Below are 22,284 nucleotides of genomic sequence, written 5' to 3' on the forward strand. Positions count from 1 at the left end.
TTGTGTTTTCAAGAATTGTATAAGCAGATTTCATTTTTTTGTAATTCACATTTATATACATGTTGTGAGTTGTGAAGTCAAAGTCCACAAATGCATCGAAAAAGCAATGCCCCAGACGTGGGAACAAAATTAATTTTCCAGGCCCTTTCTTTTGTTCACCAGTCCGACAACATTGACAGCAATGCTGACTTATTCTCACTGGCTTGTTTATTCTGTGAATTTAGTTAATCAATATTATGTCAGTCTGTTATATCGTTGGTGAGCAGGATTTGTGAGTTCAATATGAATTTGACCAAGTTCAGTGAGTCAAATCATAATAAAGACAAATACCGGCACACTTCAATGTTTTATCATATTTTGTAATTTACTGTCCAGGTCAGCAGACCTGTGTGTGTGTGTGTATCCATTATATAATGTTGGCTATTAAATTGACCTGAGATCAGATTCTAAAAATGTCTTCTACATCCTGATAGTTTTCTGAAAAAGCTATGTTTCTATGTCAGTGGTTCTTTGATTTTTTTTAAATAGCTGATCTACAAGCTCATAGCGCGCCACCGAGTGGCGCGCTATGAGCTTGTAGATCTGCTATTTTTCAATTGCTAAAGCATAACATAATGCTAACACCAAAAGGGGTTCCTGCCCAAAATGGGTTAACAAAATAGCAGATACAAGCTGCTGTTTTTGAAAAGATTTGAAAAAACATATTGAAAATGTTTGGAACATTTTGAATCAGTTTGAATTTGGTTTCACATCAATCTACTCTTCTGGGGGTCCCTGCCAAAATAGTTCCAGACGGCCATTTTGGGGGTCCTTGACATAACAATGTTGAATAACTACTGAATTAACTTGAAGCTATATGGCGATGGATGAAGTGGTCTTTATTCTTTGGCTATGTTTTGACCCTCGCATCATTCAAACATTCAACAAATTAAAACGGGCTCTAACATGGAATAGTAGTCTACTCTACATCCTCTATATGTGGATGCATACAATACAAAGACTTAACTGTGAGTGGACGACACCATAAAGCATTACACTTGTTTACAAGAGGGTCCACCTTGTTCAATTCATCATAAAGTCAGATAATATATGCAGTAATTCCAAACTTTTACGTCTACTTCAGTGGTTTTCAACCAGTGGTCCGGGGACCACCATGGTCCCGCTCGAGGGGGTTCCAGGTGGTCCCCAGCTAAATTGAGAGTTGGTAACCAAATGGACCCTTATATAATATCTTCATGTTATGCTCTCAAGAGTTACATTATTGTTAAACATCGGCATTACTTAATAATTTACAAGAAGTCTACACAATTTAATTAGAGAATGTAGAAGAATTGTTATCGTTTGAAACAAAATATTCTTTAGTTTTGGGTCTGTGGCTCAAATGCAGAATAAATAATGTGCCTCGAGGCTCGATTATCCTCGATATGAAAAGCGTTGAAAGCCACTTTAATACTTGAAGGGTTGTATAATGTGTTGTCTCTAATGCGTTTGTGGTCTAATGCACCCTCTAGTGGAAGAAGGCGGTATGTTAATCAGTAAAGATACTTTTTTTTGATTGATTGATTGAAATATGTATTAACAGTTTGCAGAATTACAGTACATTTCAAGCACAAACTCAATACAAAGACTGTTAACTGTGAGTGGACGACCCAATTAAGCATTAAACTTGTTTACAAGAGGGTCCACCATGTTCAATTCATGGTGGACCCTCTTGTAAACAAGTGTAATGCTTTATGGTGTCGTCCACTCACAGTTAACAGTCTTTGTATTGTATGCATCCACATACAGAGGATGTATAGTAGACTACAAGTAAGACGCGCAAACGCGGGAAGCGAACGCAGCTCGTGTGTGTGTGGTTGTGTGTGTGTGTGTGTGTGTGTGTGTGTGTGTGTGTGTGCTACAGCTGCGCCCTGTGTGTGTGTGTGTGTGTGTGTGTGTGTGTGTGTGTGTGTGTGTGTGTGTGCTACAGCTGCGCCCTGTGTGTGTGTGTGTGTGTGTGTGTGTGTGTGTGCTACAGCTGCGCCCTCTGGTGGCGGGCGGGTGGTGTAACAGCGTGACACACACACACACACACACAGACATTCAGCCCTTGCTGTCATAGTAAGTGGCTCACTGCGTTCGCAATCACTGCGTTCGCAACTATTCCATGTTAGAGCCCGTTTTAATTTGTTGAATGTTTGAATGATGAGAGGGTCAAAACATAACCAAAGAATAAAGACCACTTCACCTCATCGTCATATAGCTTCAAGTTAATTCAGTAGTTATTCAACATTGTCATGTCAAGGACCCCCAAAATGGCCGTCTGGAACTATATTTTGGCAGGGACCCCCAGAAGAGTAGATTGATGTGAAACCAAATTCAAACTGATTCAAAATGTTCCAAACATTTTCAATCTTGAAATCTATGTGCGAAATAAAATGAAATTAAATCTTTACAAAAACAGCAGCTTGTGTCACGATCAGAGTCAGAGGTGTAGGACCCAAGCGCAGGACAAATGCAGAGGATGAGGCAGACACAAGGCAGGTCGAGTGCACGGTGGTTTATTAACCAAAAACCAGGTACAGGGACAAACACAGGAAACACGAGGAAACTAGGGATAACTAGGAGCAAGGAAAAACACTGGTACTAGGAAATATACAAGGAACCACGAGGAGCTAGAATACACTGACAACAATTTACGAACCAACAAAGAACTGAAAAACACAAGGGCATACTTATAGACATGGGAAAACTAGACACAGGTGAACAAAAATCAAGACAGGGATTGGCTGGGGGACTAAGAGGACACAGGTGGAAAACAAAGACTAATCACAATACAGGTTAGACAAGGCAGGTACAGGGGAAGACAGGATGGCACAAAATAAAAGGTACACAAGAAAACATAACATGTCACGTACCGTGACAGCTTGTAGATCTGCTATTTTGTTAATAGCCAACATTATATAATGGATAGAGTGGGGGCCCCTGGGGGCCCCTTCACACACACAGGTCTGTTGACCTGGACAGTAAATTACAAAATATGAGAAAACTTTGAAGTGTGCCGGTATTTGTCTTTATTATGATTTGACTCACTGAACTCTATGTGGTCAAATTCATATTGAACTCACAAATCCTGCTCACCAACGATATAACAGACTGACATAATATTGATTAACTAAATTCACAGAATAAACAAGCCAGTGAGAATAAGTATGCATTGCTGTCAATGTCACAATGTGCTGTGGGTGTAACTGTAGGCCATCTGGACTGGGGAACAAAAAAAAGAAAAGGTCCTGGAAAATGAATTTTGTTCCCACGTCTGGGGCATTGCTTTTTCGATGCATTTTTGCAATAGACAATTATGCCCTTGTGGACTTTGAGTTAAAAGTTCTCTGCAAAATATCCTGCATTTTATTTGTCACAACATGTAATATTGACATTGTATAAATGTGAATTACATTTTTTTTTTAATCTGCTTATACAATTCTTGATATTCATTTTGAAAACACAATAATGACTCTCTCTCAAACATACGAGACAAGTAATGACCCTGAATGTCTTAAGGCAACGGAGACAGTACGGTCTAACTGCATTGTTCCACAGTTACACTAATCTTACCCGGTAATATCCTCACAGTGCCACTACAGGGACCATCACCAATATCGAAAATGTACAGAAATAGTGTCTCGGTGAAGGTGTGCGTGAAGGTGTGTATGTGTGCGTTAGCACCATCGGGGTCAGAGAAGGACAGCGTTCCTCCATCACAGTCCAGCTGGACTCTGATCCTCTGAGGTTCCGTCTCCAATGGGATGACCTGTATGCCGGTGAGTGACCCTGGTACTACGGACTGTGCCGTGTAGATCCCATCCTCTAGCCTAGTCAGACAGGGTGTATCCTGGATAGGCGGTGTTGGGGTCCAGAATGACAGGAAAGTAGGAGATGTTGTCCTTCATCTTGTCCCAGACTCTGAAGGCCAGGTTGCCCAGGTGTTTGGCCACGTCTATCAGTGGTCCGGAGACACACGAGACACACCGGCTGTTGACACCCCAGACAGAACAGTTTGAGTCTCTCGGCGTGCAGACTGCAGAGATCCTCGGACCCCGACGAAGATCTTGTTCGTTTTGAAGCTCTCTGATGTCTCTCCTGTACGAAGGCCTCACACAGGTTCTTCAGAGCCAGGTTACGGGGTAGATGTTCCGCCAAATGTATGTCCTTACAAACTGGACATTCCTTTATACGCTTCTCTCTCCACCATTTCTGCAAACAAGCTGTACAGAAGCTGTGGCTACAGGACAGTATCACGGGATCTTTAAAGATGTCATGACACACAGGACAGGAAAAGTCCTTTTCTGGAAGAGACGACATGGAGGCCATTTTTGTCTCTGAGTGAAGTTACAACTACAATGTCAGTGAGTGAAACTACTATGTCAGTGAAACTACAATGTCAGTGGTGTCTCTGAGTGAAACTACAATGTCAGTGGTGGCAATTCTTCTTCCCCTAGATTAGAATGTTGTGTTGTTTGATCAAGCTTTGTCTTAATTGGTCAAATCTTATCGTCTCAGATGAGTCTGGCCGGGGGCGGAGCTTTGACACGCCACTACAGACCTGTTGCAAAATGTACACACACACACACACACACACACACACACACACACACACACACACACACACACACACACACACACACACACACACACACACACACACACACACACACACACACACACACACACACACACACACAAGATTAAGACACTTCATTTACATAATAAGAAGAATGCTATTGAGGTGAAAGCATTGGGTGAAAGTCAACACTGCATGGTCATTGATGTTGATGTATCTAAATGTAGAACTATTCCTAAACCTAACCTCAGACCATCTGAGGAAAAGAGGTAGATAATAAAAACTAAAAGGTAAGAGAGCAGAGTGGGTTGTTTTGTAATGTTATACATGATTGGCTGGCTGCCAAAATGTGCTTTGCTCACATTCTGAGGATCTTAATTGGTACACATAATACTGGACCTGCACAAAAAGCACACTCTAGTGTAGCCGCAATTTGCAACGCTATATTTTTTTATAATGGGATGAATCTAGAGTTGCAATACCCTCCATTGACTCCACACTCATCCAATTTGGTTTGCGATCTGCTTGTCTTAAACGACGTTAAACTCACCAACATTGCAGCTGTAGTCCAAGCTTGTAAGTATTCATATATACTCTATGAACAGAAAAGACAGTCACAGACAGGTAAACTCTGATGTTTCTGAACACGTTGTTTTTTGATTGATTGATTGATTGAAATATGTATCAACACAACAGTTTGTAGAATTACAGTACATTTCAAGCACAACTCAATACAAAGACTGTTGTTAAAGGTGTTAAAGGGATGTGACATTAAAAAAAAGGTTTTGGAATTGTTCTTATTTTTTTTAGGTTTGCTTATCTCAATTGCACCCAAAAAACATGAACTTTTAACATTCAGTAGATTTTCTGTGATCTGGGGTTTTCTGGCTCAAACAGGTGCTCTGATATGCCGGCAGTTTGTGATGTAAGAGCCTGCAAATCCCATATATGTCAATGGGATTTGCCAGCAGATGTCACTGTTTTCACTGTGTTGCCTGTTTTCATTGTAGCTCAAAAGGCTTCCAAACCCCAAAGAAAACTTCAGACCACAGAAAATCCACTGAATGTTCAAAGTTCAGGTTTTTTGGGTGTAATTGAGGTCATAAAACCTAAAAGAAAAAAGAAAAAGAAAAAGAAAAATAAATGAAAATGAATGTCATAAAACCTTTAAGTTTGTTCAATTTGAGTTTATGATTACGATCACTGTATATGTTTCTTTTCCCTTTTTACCTCCTTTATGATGATTTCCTGTTCTGTTCTTTTACTATATAGAATAGAATAGTGTCTATTACATTTGTAGCCTACGTCTCTAAATGTTGTGATGGATTGAACATGGTGGACCCTCTTGTAAACAAGTGTAATGCTTAATTGGGTCGTCCACTCACATTTAACAGTCTTTGTATTGAGTTTCTGCTTGAAATGTACTGTAATTCTGCAAACTGTTCTATCTTGACTGATTAAGATACATATACCGCCTTCTTCCACTAGAGGGTGCATTAGACCACAAACGCATTAGAGACAACACATTACATTATACAACCCTACAAGTATTAAAGTGGCTTTCAATGCTTTTCATATCGAGGATAATCGAGCCTCGAGGCACATTATTTATTCTGCATTTGAGCCACAGACCCAAAACTAAAGGATATTTTGTTTCAAACGAAAACAATTCTTCTACATTCTCTAATTTAATTGTGTAGACTTCTTGTACATTATTAAGTAATGCTGATGTTTAACAATAATGTAACTCTTGAGAGCGTAACATGAAGATATATATAAGGGTCCATTTGGTTACCAACTCTCAATTTAGCTGGGGACCACCTGGAACCCCCTCAAGGACCACTGGTGGTCCCCGGACCACTGGTTGAAAACCACTGAAGTAGACCTAAATTACTGAATATATTATCTGAATGTATGATGAATTGAACATGGTGGACCCTCTTGTAAACAAGTGTAATGCTTTAGTTTATTGGGTCGTCCACTCACAGTTAACAGTCTTTGTATTGAGTTTGTGCTTGAAATGTACTGTAATTCTGCAAACTGTCAAATACTTCAATCAATCAATCAATCAATAGACACACCATGGAGCATGGGCCTATTTCTGCTCATTGAGTTTGACGATAAAGAAATACTGACAAAGTGACAAATAGTTTGAACTAGTAGTAGTAAGAACTTGAGTACATGTAGGCCTATGCACTTATTTCAATTACAATGTAGGCATTTATAGCTCTATGCTCTTCTTAATTCAGAGCGATTTACAGTGAGCAATGTAAAATAAGTTAAATAACACGAGGTAGGCTTCATCAAACATAGAAATAATCTGTGTACACATAACCTCGCCCTTTCCACCACCTCGGAGGAAAAAGTGCACACATGACTATCACTATGGTAGGATGCCAAGATCAACAAATGAACCTGGCACCTGTCTATACATAACACGCTATCTAAATTATATTTTACCCTTTGCAATTGGCATAGCCTATTTAGTTACTTTGGTACAGTATCGTTTACAGAGCTGGGGGAAAACCCCTTTTAGGCTGTTATTTACTGAACAAACAGCACATATAAATGGAAGAGGTTTAGAGACGCACCTGTTCCGTCTATACAGTTAACCTGAAACGATAATTATTATTACCACCTGTGCCACACAGGCTACAGTACGCCCTCTGATTGGCTGCTGCAGCCTTCAATCAGCCCCTGGTGCCGCCCACACACACACACACACACACACACACACACACGCACGCACGCACGCACGCACGCACGCACGCACGCACGCACGCACGCACGCACGCACGCACGCACGCACGCACGCACGCACGCACGCACACACACACACACACACACACACACACACACACACACACACACACACACACACACACACACACACACACACACACACACACACACACACACACACACACACACACACACACACACACCTGTGCAGTGGCGTCATCAGGGGGGCGTGGCGGTGCTCCTGTGCTTTCTGTTTTCTGTCTGAACGGAACGAGCGCTCCTCCGAGTCAGACAGAGAAGAACCGCACAGAGAGAGAGAGAGAGAGAGAGAGAGAGACGCTCCTGCTAGCTTCCGACCTTTGAAACCCGTCACGTTGCAGGTAAAATGCCGGCTGTTATTATTGTCATATTAATTATGGACTTGGAATTTTCAATTATTGTTCTCCTCGTCTTCTCTGACTGTATACTGTGATGGTGGATGGTGGTGCGAGGGTGAAATGCTCCTCCTCCACCATGCACGGCTCCATGCGTGATCTGCTGCCTTCTGACAGCTGAGAGCTGACCCCCCAACATCTGTCATACAGGCTTTTTGTGTACGTGCTGAAAATAGCCGATCTACAAGCTCACAACGCGTCGCAACGCGACGCGTTGTGAGCTTGTAGATCAGCTATTTTCAGCATGCAACCAAGTGTAAAATGACTTATACTGGATCTCTTGTCCACTAGTCCCTTTCTAACATTTTTGTCTAGTTTTTATTTGTTGACGAAATTGTCAGTATTGTAATTGCAATTGTAATTGTCAGCTATTTTCAGCATGCAACCAAGTGTAAAAGGACTTATAGTGGAGCTCTTGTCCACTAGTCCCTTCCTAACATTTTAGTCTAGTTTTTATCTTGTCTTATCTAGCTTTATAACCCCGTCGCTATTATGGGATCCGATCAGCCTGTGTGCAGTGCAGGGGTTCGACTTTATTTCTCTATCAGCTACGAACTATACTACTATATATAAACAATGCAGTCCGTCCGTGCAATGGGACATAAACTTATTATTGGGCTCATTTTTTAATTAAAAATGATGACTATATAGATTCGTTGACCCTTTGTGCTGCCGATGCAATGTGCTGCAATAAGTGACTGCATGCATTAGTTGCGTTTGCGTTTAATACACCTTTAAAAGTAGACAACCTACAAATAAATGAGTCCGACCGAAATATAGAAACGGTAGGCTAATTATAGTCCAATCAATCTTCACGGGAAAGACCTGTGTGTGTCTTTTATAACTAAGGCTGTCACTGCAGGGAGACTGAGGGCTGGCATGTGGACATTGTTTGATGTTGTAACTTTTATAATATAGTTTCATATTGCATATTTGGGGTTTCATTTTACTTTCCCTGCTGTTTCCCTGCTTTCACTTTTCACTCCTCTCTCTCTCTCTCTCTCTCTCTCCCTGTCATTTTCTATCTCTCTCCACCTCCCCCCTTCCTTTCCTCTCACTGTCCCTCCTCCACAAGTCCCAACCTCTCTCTCCCCCTCTCTCTTTTCTCTCCCTCTCTCTCTCTATCACCTCTCCCTCCTTCATCACTCTCTCCATGCGCACACACACACACACACACACACACACACACACACACACACACACACACACACACACACACACACACACACACACACACACACACACACACACACACACACACACACAGCTACTGTACCAAGTTTATCAATTAATAAGCTCATTTTGAAGGGAGTCACTGACACCACTGCCAGTCATGCCACCTGCACACAGCCGCCATATAGCCTATATAGAATCTGATAGTGACGGGTCAGGGAATGATATTCCAGACGGGCAGAACCGACCCGGTGTCACCAGAACAGTGTTGTTTTTGGCAGCAAATTTCTACTTTAGTTTAGTCATAGTCTTTGGACTTGAAACTTCATTTAGTTTTAGTCACATTTTAGTCACCTGGAATGTCTTAGTGTTTAGTCTAGTTTTAGTCGACTAAATGTCATGCAATTTTAGTTGACTAAATCTACAGGTGATTTAGTCGACTAAAATGTTGTTTTGGCGGGCCTTGATGCCGTCGTAATGAGTGTTTTTACACTTGCTGAAAATAGCCGATCTACAAGCGCACAACGCGTTGCAACTTGTAGATCAGAAATGACTTATACTGGATCACTTGTCCACTAGTTCCTTCCTAACATTTTAGTCTAGTTTTAATTTGTCGACGAAATTGTCAGTATATTTAGTCTTAGTTTTAGTCACCATAGCATAGTTTTCATTTAGTTTCCATTTGTGATTAAAGGTAGTCGACGAACATTTTTCGTTTTGTTTTACTTATGAGTAAAAGTACCAATACTGCAATTAAGAGCCACTTCGTTACAAGTGAAAGTACGGAATTGAAAATGTACTTGAGTAAAAGTAGGCTACAAAAGTATCGGCATCAAAATGTATTGCAGAATTAATTTGCCATTTCACAAGTTCAAAATGTGCACAAAATCTATTGAAAATAGAGGATCTACAAGCTCACGAAGCGTCACAACGCTTATACGCCATTTTCAAATGGCGTAGAGCGTTGAAGTGGTTAATGTATGTTTTCTAATCAAAATTAAAATCTCCAAAAAAGAAACATAGCTTTTTCAGAAAACTGTCAGGATGTAGAAGACATTTATAGAATCTGATCTCAGGTCAAAATGGGTTAAAGGGATAGTTCAGATTTTTTTAACTTAAGTTGTATGAAATACTTGCCATTAATATAGAGGTTGCAAGTTGCAACTGTATTAATTGATTGCCAGAGTCCCGTGGTGGGAGTTCTGCTCTGGTTTTGGTGAAATATCAAGTAGTTCCGGTCATTTTGTATTGTTGACCTATTTCTAAAATATTAGTGCAACTTTCGTTCTTTTTTTACCCCTCTATCACACAGAACGATGTTTTTTGTGTCCATATCACTACGCCCAAAAAATAGTTCCATGTGATGGAGGGGTCAAAGTTGAACGAAAGTCGCGCTAATATTTTAGAAATAGGCCAACAATACAAATTACGTTCGTTTTGTGGATTAATTAACTTTTACTGCGTGGCCCCAGTGCCCCCCACAAAATGACCAGAACTACTTAATATTCACTAAAACCAGAGCAGAACTCCCACCACGGGACTCTGGCAATCAATTAATACAGTTGCAACCACTATATTAATGGCAAGTATTTCATACAACTGAAGTTCAAAAAATCTGAACTACCCCTTTAACGTACAAATACCTCAAAATTGTACTTAAGTAAAAGTACTTACTTACTTTCCATCACGTGCTGGACGGGCGGCTGTCTGTTGACTGGCACCTCTAATGGTAGTGTTTGTTTTGGCTGATGGATGTCAGAGTCTGTAACAACGGCGTTGGCAAAATGGAGAACCTAATGTAGCAATGCCTCCTCCACCCAACGGCAAAATATGACTCCTAATGTCATTGAAGTGGGACTCACTCATAAAATGTCCCTGGGACTCATCTAAAAGACTATCCCTGCATCCCGGGACTCATTACATTGAAAACCTGTTTACATCACTGAGTGTCTGAGCAAATCGGCATATAGTGTCTATTTTTGTCCTACACAAACATTATAATCCTATTGACAATGAATGGAGGATTTTACGTCATAGTAGTTAGTGTCTGAGCAAAAAGGCATAGTGTCTATTTAGGCACATTTTAACGATTTTTCAAAAATAGCAGACCTACAAGCTCTATGAGCTTGTAGATCTGCTATTTTTCAATAGCTAAAGCATAACATAATGCTTAGTTAAAACACCAAAAGGGGTTAAAGAGAGGTTTAAGTCAAGCACTTCGATGTTTTCTCCCATTTAGGCCTGACGTCAAAATAAAAAAAAAGTCTTGTCAAAGATTTGTGCCACATTTTCACGATTTTTCAAAAAATAGCAGACCTACAAGCTCATAGCGCGCCACTGAGTGGCGCGCTACGAGCTTGTAGATCTGCTATTTTTCAATAGCTAAATAATGCTTATAGTTAAAACACCAAAACGGGTTCCCAGTCCAGAATGGCTTGTAGTTAATGTTCAGCAACTATACAGTATAGGCTACAGACTAAAGACTATAGAGCGTCGCAGTCCCTCCCCCTTTCAGAACGACGAGTGGCCCAGGAAATTAATCCCAATGCATTTTCCCCATAGGCTTTTCTTAAAGTATTTATTTAAAGACGGTTACGCCGCGGACAAAGCCAACTCGAGTCGTGACAAATCATGACATTGAACACAATATTTTGGGCCGATCAAATCATTTGAAAGAAGAAAATAAAGGCAGGATACAACACTATTTGTTTTGTTTTTCTTCTTATAAATGATTTGATCGCCCCAAAACATTGTGTTCATTGTCATGATTTGTCACGATCCGAGTTGGCTTTGTCCGCGGCGTAACCGTCTTTAAATAAATACTTTTAAGAAAAGCCTATGGGGAAAAATGCATTGGGATTCATTTCCTGGGCCACTCGTTGTTCTGAAAGGGGGAGGGACTGTGACGCTCTATAGTTTAATGGGGAAAACATTGTGCAGCACTGGTTTATAGGCTATACCAGGGCTTTTGGTATGCACCCCTCAGAATTTCTTTTTAGGGGTGCTAGCCCCTCCTACTGTATGCCTAGCTTTCCGGGTTTGTGTGAACACAAACTTTGGGCTTGTGATTGGCTGATCACCCCATAGAGATGATTTGATTGGCTGATGATAACATATCGAAGCTAAATGTGAGGGCAGAAAAGTGAGGACGCAAATTGTGATTGGCCAGAATGAGATGATGTATGGCGATAAGACTCACCCCTCACTTCACACGGGTGCTTGATTAAATATTTAGATATTTGATATCATGCATCATATCACATCGCACATGCCACACGCCACCCTGCCTTGTAACTTTAAAAACTCCATTTGAACCATGTTAGACTCATTGAAAACACACAGCCTTATGGTTCTGATATTGTCCTTCTAATGTGTGAATATTTTATTTTATTTGATTAGATTCTTTTAGAAAAGCAATCATAATACAACATTATAATCAGCGATTCAAGGATTACACAGTAAAGTCCAAAGACTTATTTCCACTGAGGTCCTCTCACACTGAACGGAACAATACTTTAAAATACATCACAAATACATAACAGTATACATTACATACACAACACAACAAGTACGTCCCTATCCGTCCCTCTAAGATGAGCCTTTATAGGGGAACCTTTTCCAGTAGCCATTCTTTAGTCTTCTGTTTAAACGTCCTCAGATTGGAGGTCAGTTTAACACTGGATTCCAGGCTGTTCCACTGTGTGGCTCCTATATAAATGAATGAGCCTTTGACCCACTGACAGAACAGGAGATAACCCCGTTAGTTAGTGGATTTTATAATGCATTTCTTGTTTGTGAAGTGTTTTTTAGTTTTTAGTTAGTCAATCAATAATAATTCATACATGATTCATATTATTATGTCATGTACTAATTGATACACAGGACATCGGCTCATCTCTGCCTGGATATGAGGAATTCATGTTCCAGGGCGCTGCGGGGGCAGGAGTATGTTCACTGACAATGACCCATTGTGATACATTTTATCTTATGCACGACAAACCGCCAGCCCTACCACACAGGAAGAGAGTGTGTGTGTGTGTGTGTGTGTGTGTGTGTGTGTGTGTGTGTGTGTGTGTGTGTGTGTGTGTGTGTGTGTGTGTGTGTGTGTGTGTGTGTGTGTGTGTGTGTGTGTGTGTGTGTGTGTGTGTGTGTGTGTGTGTGTGTGTGTGTGTGTGTGTGTGTGGTCTTATAGCCCCAGTCCACACCAATGATACACAATGCAACAAGTTGCAACTGAAACCACTCGCAGCAGAATCCCCAAACCAAACCAGTGTTGATTCTTTTGACGGCAAAATTAGTTGTTTTAGTCATAGTATTTTGAGTAAAATGTAATTTAGTTTTGGTCATATTATTATAGTCATCTGAAATATTGTAGTGTTTGTCACCAAATAGACCAAATCTTACAGTTGGTTTTGTTTTTTGAGGGGCCTTGATGGCGTCGTAAAGCCTGAATTTACACGTGGTTGCACTCTGAAAATAGCAGATCTACATTACAAGCTTACAACACGTCGCGCTGCAACTTGTTGTGAGCATGTACTGTATAGATTGGCCATTTTCAGAGTGCAACCATGACTTGACTTTTAGTTCTACTGGATCTCTTCTTCCCTATAGTCGCTGCCTGACATTTTAGTCTACTTTTCATTTGTAGTAATGTATAATATTAATATCAGGATTCAGAACATGTAGTCATAGTTTTAGTCATCGTAGCTTAGTTTTCATTTAGTTTTTGTCTGTGAAGAAAGGTATTACAGTTTTACTCGACAAAATCTTGTATATTGTGGGGGTGTGTATGCTCACCATGGTTTTAAAACAACTCAAGGGTACCAATGTGGTCAATTATAATGTTGTTTGCAGGTCATTCCATGTACTGTATATTATTAGGGCCACAGAAGCCAAAAGCAGATCTTTACCAAGTTCAGAGTTAACTTTTGGTACCTTGTATTTGGGGAAATGCCTTGACACGCTGCATGCATTGCACCGTCACGCTGACATATCATTTATCAGTCTTTTCATCTTACTGTACGTCATGCCTTACAGTGTCTGTGTGTGTGTATGTATGTGCATCTCTTCTATCCACCGCTCTTCACAGGAATGGGAAACCAGTGAGTACACAGCAAATTCTCTACATGAATAATAACCCTTTTTATTTTATTAACCGATCTGCATGTTTTAGTAGAACGTAGTAGGGCTGGGCGATAATATGACTTCAAATCGAAATCACGTTATAGAGAGTGAAAATAGCTACATCTATCTATACGCACTCGGCTATTATCACAATTTTTTGTTTACACCACCATTGTACAACAAAGTATAACACGGGGTTAATCCGATTATTATTATTATAAATTTAAAAAAATCTATTCGACTTGTTTCGCGTCGACTCGTAAAACAAAATATTTTCAATTCCTGAAGATCAATTTGATTATTGGTTTTCTAAATATCGGTTTCGAAAATGTTCGATTGATTGCCCAGCCTTAGTAGAAACGTACCGTCTAGGGAATGGGATTCTGTTGGTTAGTTCTTGTTCCTATCCCATCCCTGAAGAACTCAACCCCTCATCTTGGCCTCCAGGTTCTTTGAGTGGACATAACCAAGCCTGATGTATATACAGTTATTACAGTATGCCTTCTTCTTCTTCATAGTTTTTTTCTTTCTATCTCTTTTTTTTTGGGACAAAAATAACGCATTTTCAGATGCAAATGTTATTTTTTTGTCGCGCGACAGAAATACATCAGGCTTAACTTGTACCATTTTAGACACAAGTTATATTTCATCAAACGAACGGAGGCTTCTGTTGGTCCTGTAAACGCTTGTTGTACTGTACCTGCATGAATCTCTCTCCTAGCTGTATCACTATGTATGTGTGTATGTGCTCCTGTAGTACATGGTCCTGTGTACTGTAAGTCTTTACTTTGTTCTCAATTGATCTGTTTCTTTCTTAACACCTTGAATCCGCCGGAATCTTTCAGAAAATCACCAATCCCATATATGTGCAGACTTTTAAATGATAGTGGATTTTAGATTTGAGTTTTACACCATTTGGATTTTTAGATAGGCTATTGCATTTTAGATTTGAAGTTTTATATTTGTGATTGGCAAAAAAATTCAGTGTTTTTAATGGCACCTGTCTTTTAAAACCTGTGATCATGCTGAAAGTTGAATAAACAATAAACAAAATAATGGCGCTATAGTGCCAAGCAGATGAGGCTGATTTTACTTTTAAAAACCTGGGAGGCATAATCTTCCGTTACTAGGGTACCTTGCGCTGTCACATCTAAAGTGTCTCTAGAAGCGTTTATTTTCCAAAGGAGATGCTAGGTTACGTCAGAGATGATGACAGAACATCGCCGTTTGGATTTAAAACCACGGAGAGCGCCGTAGATTTAGAGTAAAAGACGCTTTAGTCAGGGCAGTAAAAAAGGAAGTGAGCGGCAGTGTGCTGCATGATGCAAAACATGTCTAGGAACGCTGAAGAAGACATGGACAAAATTTTTATAAAACTAAGATTTCAGCAATCCCGTTTGATCAATCCATTCTGGGCAGGGAACCCCTTTTGGTGTTTCAAGCATTATGTTATACTTTAGCTATTGAAAAATAGCAGATCTACAAGCTCACCGAGTGCCACACTATGAGCTTGTTGGTCTGCTGTTTTTGAAAAATCGTGAAAATGTGGCACAAATCTTTGAATATATTATTTCAGAGCGAACGTTTTTAACTCAAATCTTTGCTCCTGGGGGGGGGGGGGGGGTCCCTGGAAGAACATATTTTCAGATGGGGGTCGGCGGCATATTACACATCATTTTTGGGGTCCTTGACATGAAATATTGATCACCACTGATACAGGAACATGAGGTTTTTCAGAAAAAAATACATTTTTTTTTGTAATTTCGACGTCAGGCCTAAATGGGTTAAAAAAGGACCTAAAGACAACAATACACGTCAGGCACCATCGCGGTTTGATTAGAAAAAACATGTATGCGCCTGATGGAGGGGAAAGGAACTTCATGGTTGGAATAACGTGTTCCTTCCACGCGCTACGTCCAACCAGGGAAACTCCCCCCTGTCAGGTGTAAAGGAGCAACTTGGACAATCATGAAGGCATGAAGGAAGCATGAGTTCAAGTCCGTTGCTCTCCCCTTGTCCCCCATATATGGGGACTAGGTTGGCGGAGGGTGTGTAGAGCCCAGGATCACATTAGATAATTGACACAGGGGTGAAACATGGGTTACAAAATCGTGGGATAAAAACAAAATTATAAAAAAAAAGAAAAAGACATGTATAAAGTTATACGCGTCCTTAGCACAACTCTTAATATATATTATATATATATATATATATATATATATATATATATATATATATATATATATATATAGCCAGTTAAATGCCGCTCTGAGCTTATTAGCTGTCACCAGGTGTTGGATGGATACACATTGCTACGAGCTTGTAGGTCTGCTATTTTTGAAAAATCAAAGAACCACTGACATAGAAACATGGCTTTTTCAGAAAACTGTCAGGATGTAGAAGACATTTTTAGAATCTGATCTCAGGTCAGAATAGGATAAAGCTGCCACCTGCCACTAGCGCATTGACACCCCAGAACAGATTCTACTAAATGTCTTCCAAACTACCCCCTATAGCACAACAGAGATAAAAAATTAAAAAAAAGATAAAAATAGGGTGCATTTTGCATCCCAAAACGCAGTTTATAGTTAACCCATTTTTTGGATTAATATAGTTTCATGCTGAGTTAGAGAGGATAAGGTGAGATGTCTCAAATATAGATATATGTGTCACAGGTGTGTTACGGTAGTTTAACCTATTTAGACCTGCATGGGAACGATTCTACCAATGCCTTCTAAATCCTGACAGTTTTCTTGAAAATTGTCAGTGGTTCTCAAACATTTTCAAGGACCCCCAAAAATATATGAAATCGGCTGCCGACCCCCATCTGAAAATCCAAAACGTTCTGCTCTGAAAGAATATTATATTCAAAGGTTTGCGCCACATTTTCGCGATGTTTTTCAAAAATAGCAGACTTACAAGCTCGTAGTGCGGCACTCAGTGCCGCGCTACGAGCTTGTAGATCTGCTATTTTTCAATAGCTAAAGTATAACGTAATGCTATGAACACCAAAAAGGGGTTCCTGCCCCAAAATGGGTTAAATGGTGTCTTGACTCCCCATTGTAAAGCGTCGTTGGGTACTCAGAAAAGCGCTATACAAATTTGAGATGTTATTATTGTTATTATTATGAAATTGTTGCTGGTCTTGTCGCGCTGACCTGTCTAAGGTTACAGCAGCTGCATATTATAGGCTACGGTCCACTTGTGCCCCGTCCAATTCATATTATAGGCTACGGTCCACTTGTGCCCCGTCCAATTCCAAACCCTCTATTACTACATCTGGGTCAAAGCCCTTTCCTTTTCAAGCTCCTTGCAAGGTTCTAGCATTAACCCATTTTGGCCTGACGTCGAAAAAAAAAAAAAAAAGTCTTCTAAATCATGACAGTTTTCTGGAAAACCTTATGTTTCTATATCATTGGTGCTCAAGGACCCCAGAAATTACATGTAATATGCCTCCGCCCCCCATCTGAAAATATGTTGTTCCAGGGACCTCCCCAGAAGCTTGAGTTAAGTTAAAATGTTCACTCTGTAACAATATATATTAAAAGATTTGAGGCACGTTTTCCACGATTTTTCAAAAATAGCAGACCTACAAGCTCGTAGAGCTTGTAGGTCTGCTATTTTTCAATAGCTAAAAACACCAAAAGGCGTTCCCGCACAGAATGGGTTAAGACATGACTTTGTAAACCTGCTATTCCAGGACTCGTTCAAGTTGGAACGATTTTTAGCAATTTGCCACAGAACATTTCAAAAGTAGGTCTAGTAGTCTATATATAAGAAGCATCCAAATTGATCAGAATGCTTTGTATTTAGCAGATATGTTTTCACATGAGTAATGTTGTCTCGGTGCATTCACTGCACTGAAAGAAAGAATATAAAACATCAACAATGATCCGTTTTTTTTTTTTTTTTTTTTTGTTTCTTTCTTCTTCTTTCAGATCTGTGTATAATGTAATATTTTGAGGATAATTGTCTAAAACAAATAATGCCTATAGAAGAAATGGATTCAAAATGTCTAAATTAACAAATAGCAATGATTACTATTATCAAAAAATATATTTAAATGTATCATGTTTATACTATTAGTAATAAATGTTAATTACATAATCATTTGCATTCATTTATTTAAAATATAATCTTTACAATACAATATCACAAAAAACACCACCTTCAACTTTAAGACATGTTATTATTATATAAGATATGAGGCAATCAGAGAAGTATTATTTGTCACATCACAGTTTTACAGGTGTACATGCAAGCACGCACACACATGCACGCACGCACACACGCACACACACCCACACCCACCCACACCTTCACATTTTTACCAATGACTGCACCGATCCACGTGAAACTTTGCATGCACACTCCCGAGGGCCCCTAGGAAAAAATAACCTTTGATCTGCATGTTTCACATCTGCCTTTTATATATACTGTAGCGCTACCAGGATGCATTTTCTGATATTACTCCCTCAGATTCTGTCCAGAAATCCCGCAAATCAGTATCTCTCTATGTCTATAGTCATGTGATCAAGACAGATCCGTCCCAATATTTCACATTACATCCTAATTGGCTATAACTTTGGCTTCCAAAGTTTGCAGGTTTGGCCCCGTTCTGAACAAAATCATGAACACAGCGTGCAATTTACGTGACATTTTGACATTTACGCCCATTGTGGGCGGGAACCCCTTTTAGTGTTTTAACTAAGCATTATGTTATACTTTAGCTATTGAAAAATAGCAGATCTACAAGCTCATACGAGCTTGTAGGTCTGCTATTTTTGAAAAATCGTGAAAATGCGGCACAAATCTTTGAATATATATTCTTTCAGAAGACTTTTTTTATTTATTTCGACGTCAGGCCTAAATGGGTTTTAAAGGTCACAAACACAATAAAAAAGTGATATATATATTTTTTTTTTTAAGGAATACAAAAATGTGTCACATTTCACATTTCATGTGAGGCCAAAAGATGCAAATATTGATGATTTCCTTTTACTGGACGCTTGCACAATAATGTGACTTCCTCTCTCACCACTTCCCCCTAGACTGCTTTGCATGCCAGTTTAGCCACTTTAGATCGCCATCGTTCATCTGTATTTAAATAAACTAACGCCTTCAACAACAACAGGCAGAACTTCTGCAGGGGGGGAAGTAAAGTTTAGCCACTTAGATGGCCGTTCATCTGTATTTAAATAAACTAACGCCTTCAACAACAACAGGCAGAACTTCTGCAGGGGGGAAGTAAAGTTTAGCCACTTAGATGGCCGTTCATCTGTATTTAAATAAACTAAAAGCCTTCAACAACAGGCAGAACCTTTTGCAGGGGGAAGTAAACGCTCTCAAAATGCCTCAGAAATGTAGTCGGTTGACAAACAAGCCAACTGGAAGATCCAGTCCTTTGTTGATCATAAAACTGTCGCCTCAATAGGGCATTAAGCCCAACTTTATTGTCATAACAGGATCCAACCTTTTAACCCATTCTGACCTGAGATCAGATTCTAAAAATGTCTTCTACATCCTGACAGTTTTCTGAAAAAGCTATGTTTCTATGTCAGTCGTTCTTCGATTAAAAAAAAAATAGCAGACCTACAAGCTCGTAGCGCGCCACTCGGTGGCGCGCTATGAGCTTGTAGATCTGCTATTTTTCAATAGCTAACACAAAAAGGGGTTCCCGCCCCAAAATATAACAAAGAGGATTTGCTCTGTGAAGCCGTTGTCTTTATACATCAGTGTTGATTTTGTTGACTAAAACTATGATGAAAAATGTTCGTCGACTACCTTTTTTTCACTGACAAAAACTAAATGGAAACTAAATAAAAACTAAGCTATGATGACCAAAACTGTGACTATATATGGACAATCTCGTCAGCAAATAAAACCTAGATGAAAACGTTAAACAGGGACCAGTGGACAAGAGATCCAGCATATGTCATTTTACAGTTGGTTGCATGCTGAAAATGCGACGCATTGTGAGCTTGTAGATCGGCTATTTTCAGCAAGTGTAAAATCTGTCATTACGACGGCGTCAAGGCCCGCCAAAATAAATTTTAGTCGACTAAATCAACCATAGATTTAGTCGACTAACCCACAATGGACGATTGGCTTGGAATAGTCCTGGATATTTTCAAAATGGAGAAATTAACATACATGTTAAGAACTAGATTAGACAATTTCTACCAAATTTGGAACAACTGGATAGTGCACATTGCCCCTCTGAGAGCGGACTTTGTGTGATCTCACTGGTCCTTCGCCTGCTTTACGATTGTAGAAAATGTTGAAGACACCTCTCTTTCTCTCATGGTCGAAGACCAAAGCTGTATTGTTTTTTTCCCCCTCAGCAATAGTGTATATACTTTCGTTTGTTTTTTTGTTGGTTGTTGTTGTTTTTCTGTCTGTCTTTTTCTGCCCACTCTTTTCTTTTTGTCCTCCTGAAATGTTTCAACCCGAAGTGATATTGCCCTGTTTGTCCCTGTTTAAGTGTGGACTTGATGTCATATGAAAAAGGACTATACAGAGACATTGGAGTTGGAGCCACATGGAGGGGGGATGAGGGAGGGAAGAGGGGTGGGAGAAAAAGAAAGATCTTGGGGATTGCTCGTGTGTCATATGTGAAAATGCTATCTGTAATGTACTGCTCTTTCCAATGCACCATCAAACCATTTCATCAGTAACCACATGCACATCATTGTGTTTGTTCTATAGTTATTCAAACTAATCAATTTAATAATTATTATTTAAAAAAAAATCTAGGTTTTAAGCATTATGTTATGCTTTAGCTGTTGAAATATAGCAGATCTACAAGCTCATAAGTGCGGCATCGACGTTCTGTTCAAAGTTTCTGCCTGACAGCAGCAGCAACAGCGATATATGTTCTCCTCATTAGATCCTGATATCACTTCACATACTGTACAATCTTCAGCTGCTCCCAGCCTCGCTATATATATATATATATACGCCTCCACTGTACTGGTGTGTTTCAGTGCAGGGGAAAACATAATTACTCCTACGATATATACTGTACTGCTGATGCCTGGCTGGCTGGCTGCAGCCTGCAGCTATCAAAGGGACTGAAGTCACTACTCCCACCTATAAAGCTGCCACCTGCCACTAGCGCATTGACACCCCCGACCAGATTCTATACTAAATGTCTTCCAAACTACCCCCTATAGCACAACAGAGATTAAAATAGGGTTCATTTTGCATCCCAAAACGCAGTTTATAGTTAACCCATTTTGACCTGAGATCAGATTTAAAAAATGTCTTGTATACATCCTGACAGTTTTCTGAAAAAGATTTTTCGAAAATAGCAGACCTACTCGTAGCTCGTAGCGCGCCACTGAGTGGTGTGTCAATTTTATTGAGGGAAAAGTTCCTTCCTTTTTTCTCAATAAAAGCTACAGGCTACGAGAGCTTTTATTTTTGGGAAAAGGAAGGAACCTTCCTTTTCCCTCAATAAAGTTGACGCCTGTTGTTCCTGCCTGTCGACTACAAAACAACACTACAACATAACGATACGTAACGATATCATCCGCTCCCGACAGGATCATACGGACTTTTGAACCTGACTTGGAAAGCCTGGTGAGGCGAGGCTACTTCCTCCCAGAGCGAGCGTGTGTCGCTGTCCCCTGAGGAGACAACAACAACATGTTGACTCATGTCAAGGAATGTGAACGGTTGACAGACACGAGTGACACGACGCGGAAATAGCTGCCGAGTTGACATATTCTGGCCTGTAGATCTATCATGTACTCAGGGGCGGCCTTAAGAATCTGGAGGCCCATTTCAAGACCAAATATGAATATGAATTAGCAACAACACCACCTCTCCTCATCATGTGGTCCCTTCACAAATTAAAGTGCACATTTGGCCCAGGTTATTTACATAAAATAGGTGTAACTTAACATTGTGGGAGAGAGCAAGGCAGTGAGTGAGCGAGATAGAGAGGGCCAAGTGTGGCCCTGACTGACGCCTGACGTTCCGTTGGAGCTTGGAGGCCCCCCTGAGGGTTTCAATTGAAACTGGTGAAACATAGCTAAGGCCTCCTATGCATCTACTAACTACTAGACAGCATCAGCGTCGTATAGTCAGGGATGGGTACGATTAATCGATTATCGTTGATAGGACCCGAAATCGATTATGAAAATTAATAATCGATAATCGTTTTTTTTTCTTCTTTTTTTCTGTTTAAAAAAAAAATGAAAA

General features: G+C 39.9%; 1 protein-coding gene across 1 annotated transcript in view; it reads left to right on the forward strand.

Annotated features, from left to right (window-relative positions):
* Window positions 1-7,650: 7,650 nt before the first annotated feature.
* camk1b (calcium/calmodulin-dependent protein kinase Ib) overlaps window positions 7,651-22,284 on the forward strand; it is a 90,804-nt gene continuing 76,170 nt past the window's right edge. The window contains exon 1 of the mRNA XM_083772339.1: window positions 7,651-7,725. The gene's annotated coding sequence lies outside the window, so the exon portion shown is untranslated. The remainder of the gene's footprint in view (window positions 7,726-22,284) is intronic.

Source organism: Protomyctophum parallelum (genome assembly GCF_964188405.1).
Source record: "Protomyctophum parallelum genome assembly, chromosome: 8".
NCBI classification, from domain to species: Eukaryota; Metazoa; Chordata; class Actinopteri; order Myctophiformes; family Myctophidae; genus Protomyctophum; species Protomyctophum parallelum.